This window comes from Apteryx mantelli, chromosome 16 (assembly GCF_036417845.1).
Source record: "Apteryx mantelli isolate bAptMan1 chromosome 16, bAptMan1.hap1, whole genome shotgun sequence".
Lineage (NCBI taxonomy): Eukaryota > Metazoa > Chordata > Aves > Apterygiformes > Apterygidae > Apteryx > Apteryx mantelli.
The window spans coordinates 3,024,428-3,032,930 of record NC_089993.1 but is presented as its reverse complement, the minus strand read 5'-3'; the positions used below and the strand labels follow the sequence as shown (position 1 = coordinate 3,032,930).

General features: G+C 46.6%; 1 long non-coding RNA gene across 1 annotated transcript; it reads left to right on the top strand.

The window, feature by feature from the left end:
- Nucleotides 1-1,497: 1,497 nt before the first annotated feature.
- Nucleotides 1,498-4,286, top strand: LOC136993510 (uncharacterized). Its single transcript, XR_010885847.1, has 2 exons — nucleotides 1,498-1,700; nucleotides 4,208-4,286. It is a non-coding gene; the product is annotated as an uncharacterized lncRNA (long non-coding RNA).
- Nucleotides 4,287-8,503: the final 4,217 nt, after the last annotated feature.

The following is an 8,503-nucleotide window of genomic DNA, read 5'->3' as shown; positions in this document are numbered from 1 at the left end:
CTGCCGCCTCCGCGCTCCGCCCCGCCCCGCGCGGCCGGCAGCGGGCGCAGGGAGGCGGCCGAGCCGCGGGCCCGAGCGCGGCGGCGGCGGCGGCGGCGGCGGCCTGGCGCAGGCGGCTGGGCCGCTCCGCCTCGACACGGCGCCGCGTTGCGTTGAGCGCGGCCTGGCGCGTTTCCAGGCTGCAGCGGCCGCGCTTCGGCTGCGCCCGGCACCGCGCTTATCCCCCCCCCCCCCCCCAAAATCGCGGTGGCGATTCCTGCTCGTGCCCTGCTGTCCCCCTGCCCGGGCCCCGGGCTGCCACCGGGCTGCGAGCGCTGCACCGAGAAACCCTCTCCTGTGGGACGTGGTGCCGGTGCTCCCCGGTCCGACTGAACTACAACCCCTCCGCCGAGCTCGCTTAAACTCTCCTCAGGCCTGTTCTCTAGGTCCCAAAGCTCTTTGCAGCCCGGCTTTGAACTTTGCCTGGGTTTTCAACATCCGCTCGCAGGCGCTTTGCCATTTCCTATGAATAATGCTCAGAAAAATAAAATGAAGGGTGGATGCGTGTGCCGATGCGTGCGAACGGTCCCGAGCTGGCTTTATAGACAGCTACATGAATTATTCCCACGGTTCCCGGAGCAACAAGCGCTTTTCCTGCAGAAAAAGAGAAAATCTTTGATCCAGATGGAGCGTACAGTGAAAGCGGGGTCAAAATACGATTCTGCTCACCGCTTTCTGAAGGTAACCTAGGGCTGTCGATTCGTAAACAAATGTTCACGCGAGGGGAAGCAGGGAAGGTCTGATGGATCAAAATGTATTTATTTCCAGTCTCAAAATACTGAGCGTCTTGCTGGGTTTCAAAGCAAGAGGCGCAAGGAGAGCGCCAGCCGTTTGGCGATGGCTGGGGGGCAGGCGGTCAGGAGAAGGAGCGCGGTGTCGCTCAGTCTCTGCCCCGTTCGTAAATTTGCAGGGAAGAAGGAGAACTTGCTGCCCTCGCTCCGCTCTTAGGGGACAGCAACAGCTTTGGGAGCGCAGCCCGGTGTGTGAGTGGATAAGGATGGCGCTACGAAGGCGGGAAATGGGGACTGAAAGGCCCACAGTGACCTGCAATGTGAGAAAGCCAGATAAAAAGCTTGGAGGCTCCTGTATAAGGTTGAATTGAACCCAGAGTTTTATGGTCCTCTTTCTTTGTCCTGGTTCCAGGTGATTGCACTTCAGTTTTTCTGTTTCTGTTTTGTTTTTTTTTTCAACTAAGGAAGCTATATGCAAACCAAGTCAAAATCAATCAACTAGTCTTCCTCCTCCCTAAATTATGAGTGTAGTTAACATTAAAATATCAGGAGGTTCATATATTTAAAGCTCTCCATGCAACCCTATGTGTGTTTGTTTTACTTTTTTGCAGTTTTCCTGAAATACCTTCTTATGATTTGCAGACTATCAGTGCTCCATGGATTGCTGCCCTGTACAAAACAGGACACTAAGTTTCACCTCCTTACATCTGCACTGAGATGGGCATAACCTGTTTTTGGCTGAATTATGTCTTTCGGAAGGCAACTCACTTCGGATCTGAAGGCATTAAGAGATCCGGGCCGGTCTCTGCAGATCAGAACCTAAAGCAGGATGCTGTTGTCCCGTGACGTCCCATGTGCCGCAGCAATAAATAGTTAGAGACAGTCCTTGTCTCAAGAACTCATGTCTTTTGGCATGGCATCAGCACAACAGTAAGGATCAAATTACTTTTTTCTTTCTCTTTCCAGGAATAAATGAAGTGTCACAGTCTGTTGCGCAATATTCATTCTTTCTGACCCAGAAGAAAGAGCTAATGTACTTTTGAACCCGAAAGGATACAAAGAATGCACTGAAAGACCCTTGAATCATTGGTGTAAAGCATGATAGCACTGCTACTGTATTGCTGTAAAAAAGAAAGGGAACGGAAGCATACACACAACCTAAAGTTGTTAATATTTTAACAAATTTCTGTGTGAATTTGATGTTAAAATTGACCAAGTTAAGCCCCAAATAGTTAGGATGCCCTGGAGAGATATTGCCTGCCAGCTCCATAGATGCATTTAGCTCCAGGCTGAAATCAGTCGCCTGTGTTATTAGCAAAGAAAGACCTCAGGAAAAATAAAATTAAAAAAAAAATCATAAGCAATGTTGACTGAGTGAATGTCTCCAAAAGAGCCTAACATCTTGGACTTCCTGACTTGCATGGTTCATTTCCCAACTTTAATATGGTTTTAATATAAGAAAGGAAGGCCAAGAACTCACATGAAAAGAAAGATAACTAAATGCCAAACCAGTCTTTCAGCAAATTTGGAAAATTAAAGGAGAACCTAAGCAAGAATGAGAGATGTGGGAAGCATTTCCGGGGGTCAGACTAGTTCAGCGCTGCAGACTTTCTCCTGCAGGAGTCTGTGGGACAGGCACTGTCAGGAATGCTGGCTTCTTTGGAAGCAGATCTATTTAATGCCCAAAGGAAGTATTTAAAGCTTTTAGCACCTGAGGAATGTGAATTGCTCCAAGCTACAGCATATGCCATGTTCTTCATTTGTGCAATAACTTCACTATTACAGCATCAACACCTAGAATAGCCTCTTGTAAGAGCAGATCTGTTTGGGAGGATTAAAGTTTCCCTCCCTGCTGGACAAAAACATGTTTCTCTTTCTGCGAACTGGCGTCTGCGGCACCCTGTATGCATACAATGCGTTTGGCTTTTCTTGGAGCAAAAACTGTGTGTGCAAAGCGGTTCCAGCTTCCAGGTCCTACAGCTTCCAGGATATGAAGACCTTGTGACCGCTCATTTACCATCCTTTCTTTTACAGTGAGGACAGCAGATCAGCATGGAAGCAGAGGAGAACATAAGGAATAGCTTTTCAAGTTTTCTCCTCGTAAGATCCCAAATCAAGCTTTCGTGATATTTGCTGAAAGCCTCCTTTGTCCAGTCAGAGAGAGACGTGGAGTCAGTTCCCCCCCAGTAGCCATTTACTGGGCACTTTGCACGGCCACCCTGCTCTCACCCGCATTTGCAGGACAGCTGCAAAATTTCTTGAGCCAGCTATTGAAGGATTCCCATGGACAAAAACGCTCCAGACAATGCAGGGTTTTTATGACATCCACTCCTGGCCTCTCCTGACACCCAAGCTGAGCCATGAATCAGATATCTAGTTCTGCAGAGCAAGCCCATTCAACTCGCTGTGTTAGCAGATGCGTATGTTTTATTCTAAATTTGGCGACATCCATGATGGATGCCGTTCCACTGACTGCACCCACGGCGCAAAGAATCCTAGCAAGTGCATGGCATGTAACAGGAAAGCAGGGTATATTAACAGACCTCCTGGGAGCCTTGGTTCTGGGCTGGAGAGGGCAGGCAAGTCCTGTTTAGTGATGTGTTAATGGACTCTGCTGAGCCCCTTTTCTGTTTTATATGCAGGATTTTTTTGTTCATCTGAGTCCCGCTTCACTTACGAGCCAGGAATGTTTGGCTTTATGGGATCGCTCAGTGCAGAGAAACCAATACGAAAACCGGGTGAGCAGGGCAGTCTGCTGGGCTGATGGGCTCTGCTCACCATGGCTGCAGGACCGATAGCTCACCTGGGGTCCCCAGTGAGACCAAGTTCTTGGTGGTGCCCCAAGAACCACTGTGCTTGGGGCCTCTCCCTGCAGCACAGGGCAGGAACTGTGGGGAGCTGGCGGCAGAGAGCAAAGGTCCAGCTGAACCGGCAGGAGGTGGGCAGGTGTGAGACGGAGCAGCCTTAAGCCATCAGCCATACTTCCTCGAGCACAGTGTTAACAACCGTTTATTCAGTATTTCCAAAGTCAGGAGGAGCTGTACTGCAAGCATAACCCAAAAGAGACAAAACTGTGTGTGTGAGTGTGTGTGGGGGTTGTGCATATACAAATACAAATACATATATATATATATATATTTATGTGTGTATGCATGTATAGTCAGAGCATTGCAAGCCTAAGAGCTATTAGCCTCCTCCTCCACTGCCCCTTTGCTGAGGATACACAGAATATACCAGTTGCAGTGAAGAAGCCAAAGGAGCTCGTAACGAAGGTCAGGGTAACAGGCTTAGGCATAACAATTTTTCCGCAGCTTGTGCAGTATCAGCGCTCCAGCTACTCGGAGTAGTTCACATAAGCTCCCCCACTGTCTCATAACAGCTGAAAAACATTCAAATTAGGGTGCAGTGGAGCTGATGATGATCCTTTCTTTTCACAGGGTAATCCTGTATCCCTTGCAAATACGGAAGGACTGCAGGACATCGCTTCACTGTATACCGGTAACCACCAAAGGAAACTTTGCAAAGGGGCTGCTTGCTATATGTGAGCATGCTGGGATGAAGACTGGTCACCTATTTACTAGCTTTCCTGAGAAAACAATAGAGCATCTTCCAAATGAGGCCAGAAGCTTAAGTCCTGGATGGGACAGTCACTTAGTGTCCTAGGGGCTCATCACAACACTTGGCGTGGAGAAGGTGAACAAGGATAGAAAAGAAAGAGAGTGGCCTAGAAAGTGGCAGCATCAAAAAGAAAGAGACAACGCACACACAAACTGAGGAGCTTGTTTCCGTAGGATATTGTGGGTACTAAAAAGTTGCAGGGGCTTAAGAACCGATTGGACAAATTCAAGGAAGAAAAGCCCATCCAGGGCTATTAAACACGGACACACCATCTCTAGCTCAGGAAGTCTCTGAGCCACAAACCACTGGTCTGGTGGAGTATTTAGGAGAAGAATGACTGTATACTTGGCCTGTTTTTATACTGTCTGTAAGCTTTTGCAATTGGCTGCAGTTGGAGGTAGTTATCTTTACTGCTTGATGGATCTTTTATCTGGCTCCTTTAGCTCTTGGAGACATTCTGCAGAAATCACAACGGCTTTGCTTATCCTACTTAGCTGGTCTCTGCTAATAAATCTCAATTCATCCAGGCAATGTTCAGAAGGTGAAAGAAAATGCTCAAAGAGCAAAAATGCCCCCAATCTTGCTTTTGTGAAACAGAACTATCCACCCAGACCCTGTTGTTTGCTATTACAGACATCCAAATTTAGGAAGCATATGGGCGTGGGCATATTTAGAGTCATTGACCACACGCATGACATAGCACTGGTTACTAAAACTGACCTGAGGTTGTTTGTCTTGCAGGATATGGTAAGGAGGCTTGGACTGAGTATCATTGACTAAGGTCACAAGAGTTAAGCTTGAAATAGCAGAACTTGAGAACATTTGGGATGTAAACAGGTGACTGAAGGGAGTATGTCAGAGGCTTTTGCAAGGGATAATCATTGACCAGAACTGTTGGCATGTAAGCCCTGCTCTGAGAAAGGCTCTGCTGCCTGTGTAGCAGTGCTAGCAACAAAAAAAATTAGCTCTGACTTCACTGTAAGTTAATTATATTCCTAGGGATTTGTAATTCCAGCTGTATGTCCTAATAAATTAAAAGAGTGATTATAAACACAGCATGAGAGAGCTCATCTTGGTGCTCACAAGCCAGAACAAGAGATGGAGACCCCCCCCTCCCTCTCTTGGGGTTTTGTGTTTCAAGTTTCTCTTATAGCTAAAATTGCTGTTACATTTGCCTTTTAACCTTCATTCCCAAGGAAAGAAAACATGCACTCATATTGTCTATCTAGCCATCTCCTTCCCTGCCAACTTTTGAATCTGCAGGCTGAGTTCCTGCAGGTTTTATGAAATCTGGTTTCTAGGTGAAGTAAAAAGATCTGGAATCGTGTCTCTCCTTAGGAAAAGGAACCAGAAGGAGCTCAGCAATGCCCTACACAGTTTGAGGTGCGCTAGGGAGTTGGCACACAGGCACTGGGCAGCCAGCGTGTGCCACCTGCGGGATACGGGAAGCGGGTGGAGTATAGGGGTGGGGAATAGCAGGGCTGGCAGCATCACGAGGTCTTCAAGAGGACTAGAGGAGATGGAGGTTATTGTGGAAAGGAAGGGAAATCGGACCCAAGAGCTTAGGAAACTGTGCTTTGTTCCGCTGCTCAAAGAACAACTTAACACCACTTGTCTGTGTTTGAAGGCCCTTTGAAAAAGGAGGCTCTTGAACCCTAAAATCCATCTCCAAACAAATTCGTTAGGTTTGATGTGATTATTTGCTGCCGCAGGGTTTCCCAGAGGAACGCAGGCAGCCTAAGCTCCGGGGTGAGAATTCAAGGAACTGGAAAGCAGCAGGGTGCACCCTCTGCATATCAATTTTTTCAGTTGGCATCGGACTTCGTGTTCCAGTTCCAAGTGCCGCCACTGAAAACAAACTCCTTTTTTGAAGAGTTGGGAACTCAGATATTCCCAGGAAAAAACAGTCTGGGGGCATAACGACAGCTTAGGTAAAGATCGCTTTTGAATTTAAATCACTAATGCTTTCTGCAGTGTTCACTCGTCTTTAATGTCTTTATCCTTCCCCTCTGCTTCAGTCAAGACACGTCTGTGCTGCTGTGGCCTTCACTTTAGGAATGCTATGCTAAAAAAAAAAAAAAAAGGCTCATACCCTGACCAATGTAATTATGTTGGGAAAAACCCACTGTAGATTTAACTAATAATAGAAAATAAGACCTTTTGCTAAGGGATCTTACTGTTTGAGCTGGTAATTCCCCTATACTAACAAGCAACATTTTTTGGTGGTGTAAGCTGGATTTCCACATAAAGGTTTTGTACATATTTTGAAGAGTATGCTAATTTTCCAGTAGTGGCTACTTCCTCTGTTAAATTAGTTGCTTAGGGAATCATCTCTGCTGAGCGTGGCCCCAGAAATTGGGCGAAAAGGATGACTGGGTTCCTGCTCTTCTAGGGTCTCCCAGCCTCTTTGCAACCAACTTTCAATGATCATGGCCAGACAACTGAGATTAAATAACCAAGGTCACACCTTCCTCACGAAGTGATGTTATTGCCAAGGCAAGCCATCCTGTCACTCCTAGGGAGAAGAATGTTTAGCTCTGGGGTGATTACACAGAAATCAGCAATTGTCGAGTGCACGTCCACCCCAACTGAATGTCTTGACACTCGTGAAGCAGCAGATTTCACTGGCACTGCTGAAGCTCGTTTTGTCCCGTCTGCTCAACCTTCTGCTATTGTGGGTGGCTGAAGAGGCCACGCATGAACTGAAATTAGGAGCAGTTTATATTCCCACAGTGGACTGTGAACGGTGCCGTATAGCCACACCTTCTATGAAGACAGTAACCTCCGGCCAGGTGGGAGCAGACGGCTGGACATGACAACTTCTTCAGCAGTTCCAGCTAAGTGTGACACTGAATGGAGCCATCACGTTGAGGGATTTGAATTCACGTTGGCAATAAAAGATTGAAAGAGGCAAAGATTTTCTGATCCCCATGGATTTGACGCTCAAACAGAATTGATCAGTGATGCAGGCAAATTTGCTCCACAGTCTTATGAAGTCTGTGAAAACAAACAAACAAACAAAACCCCCCCAAACTGACCTGATCCAGCTCCAAAATTCTCTCTTTTTCAAGTAGAAACTCATTTTTCAGGATTGCAGGGTGGATTGCTGCCTGTCAGAGACTTGCTTCACTCTTTAGTCTAGAAGTTGGTTGAGACAGACACCCCATCTGGTTATAATGATCTCAAAATCTTTCACCTTTCACCAGGCAGCCATACAGAGGAGAACATGTGTACGTACAATATGCACGTCAATGCTGCTTTATTCAGAATATGAATCCCTTTTGGCCACACATTAAATATATCATCATACAGGGAGAATCAGAATTTTGACTGGAAAGACAGGAGCACAGGCAATATAAATATTCACTGAAAAAATACTTTCAAAATAGCTAAGTTCTCGATTTATTTGTCCCTACTTCCTGCAAGTTTATCACATTTGCTTAGCTCATGACTTTTTTCTTATTTATTTCTGTTTTCTGTCTGCCAGCATATTTCTGTATGTGAGGCATGAACTGCATCTTGCTACATTTTGTGGGTTGCAGTGGTTATAACTTCAATTAAAATTTGCAGTTGTGTCCTCAGTGGTATTGTGGGTTAGCAAGTTCTAGTATTAACAAATTTGTAGGGATACAGGGAAACCAAAGATATTTTTGTGTAAGTCAGAATCCTACATTCCTCCCTGGGTAAATAAAATGATCAGAGTTGGGGTTTGGGTTTTTTTCTGTTTGTTTTCTTTTTGGTCTGAGCTGCTGGAGAATTCCTCATCTCAACAGAGAGAAAAACAACTTTGAAGACTGCCTTAATGCTGCTAACAGTTTGGTTCACTTCTCTGTCCACGTTTCTGTGCAGTACACCAGTTGCTCTGATCTTTTTGCCCACCAGTACAAGAGAGGGACGGACAAACTGGAGAGCCCAGCAAAGGGCTGCTGCGATGGTTGGGGTTGGAGTGTGGGGCTGCGGAGGAGAGGCTGAAGGCACAGGTTGGGTCACCCTGCAGAAGAGGAGGTGAAGGGGGATTGAATCACATCTTGCACTGCCTATTGGGTAACAAGGACCCCGGAGCCGAGGGAAGGGCAGGAGGCCACAGACAGCAACAAGGGAAACTCTGGTTGGAC